The 1,351-nt window shown below is 38.0% G+C and overlaps 1 pseudogene; it reads left to right on the top strand.

The window, feature by feature from the left end:
- The first annotated feature begins 833 nt into the window (after positions 1 to 833).
- LOC105237518 lies at positions 834 to 1,290 on the top strand (annotated as a pseudogene).
- Positions 1,291 to 1,351: the final 61 nt, after the last annotated feature.

The raw sequence follows: 1,351 nt of genomic DNA, 5'->3' as shown, positions 1-1,351 counted from the left end.
TGTCTTCTTTGGAAAAATGTGTATTCAGGTCCCTTTTAAAATCAGATTATTGTGGTTTCATACAAACTTTACTATTCTAGTTCTATGAAAAATGCTGTTGGTATTTTGATAGGGATTACATTGAGAGTTTTTGTAGCATGGATATTTCAGCAGTATTCTAATTAATGAACATGGCATATCTTCGTAAGTTTGTGTCATCCTCGGTTTCTTTCACGATTGTATTATAGTTTTCAGAGTACCAATGTTTCACTTCCTTGGTTGTTTATTTTTAGGTATTTTTGATGCAAGTGTAAGTGGGATTGTTTTCTTGATTTCTCTTTATGCTACTTTGTTATTGTATAGAAATGCAACAGATTTCTGTATAGTTTGTCCCTTGCAACTTTCCTGAATTCGTTTATACTGATAGTTTTTTGGCTGGGTCTCTAGGGTTTTCCTCTATGTAATATCACATCATCTTGCAAAGAGTGACAGTTTTGCCTCTTCCTTACCAATTTGGGTGCCTTTTATTTCTTGTCTGACTGCTGTGGCTAGGACTTCCAGTATGATGTTGAATAAGAGTGATGAGACTTGACATCCTTGTCTTCTTCCTGATCTTAGAGGAAACGTTTTCAGTTTTTCACCGTTGAGTATGATGTTCGCTGTGGGTTTTTCGTATTTGGAGAAGTGGTATCTTAATGTGTACAACGTGCTTGTAGGACTAGCTGGCTAGCTCACAGTGATAATGTGTTGTAGCTATTGATAAAACCCCAAAGAAAGTATATGTTTGAGTTGAGACACTTAATAAAAGAAGGAAAAATAAACATTAAATAATTAAAATATCAAACAAAACAAAGACCAAAAGGCCATGATCAAAAATGCTGATATGTGAGAGGAGACAAGACAGGACTGGGTGGAGTGTGCTGCTTGGGCGTTGGAGGACGTAGAGAAGGTGCTTGTGGACCATACTAAGGAGTGAGTACAGCCCCACCTGGCCCTGCATCCTGGAAAGGGAGGAACTTTGGTAGTCGTGTGACACATGAAACCAAACACTTTGTCCACTTCTACCTGGGCCAGCTGGCCATTCTGCTATTTCAATCTGGTTAAAAGCAAGGCCGGTGTCACACACTCAGTGATCCATCCAAGAACAGGGACTGCACCCCAAGTTCCAAATACCAGAGACTGAAATCTTCAGCCTTGTCTAAGGGAACCCCTCAATTTTGAACTTTTATTTTTTGTACAGGTCATTCTCTGTGCAAATTTGTTGTGGCAATAAAACAATTAGTAAAACAGCTTACATTTGTATTTTCTGTTCTGTACCTCTCTGCCCCATGTTTTTTTCTTCTCAAAATCCATTCCTTTAAAAAAAAAAAAA

This window comes from Ailuropoda melanoleuca, unplaced genomic scaffold, assembly GCF_002007445.2.
Source record: "Ailuropoda melanoleuca isolate Jingjing unplaced genomic scaffold, ASM200744v2 unplaced-scaffold66836, whole genome shotgun sequence".
NCBI lineage: Eukaryota > Metazoa > Chordata > Mammalia > Carnivora > Ursidae > Ailuropoda > Ailuropoda melanoleuca.
This window is presented reverse-complemented; position numbering and strand designations above follow the sequence as displayed.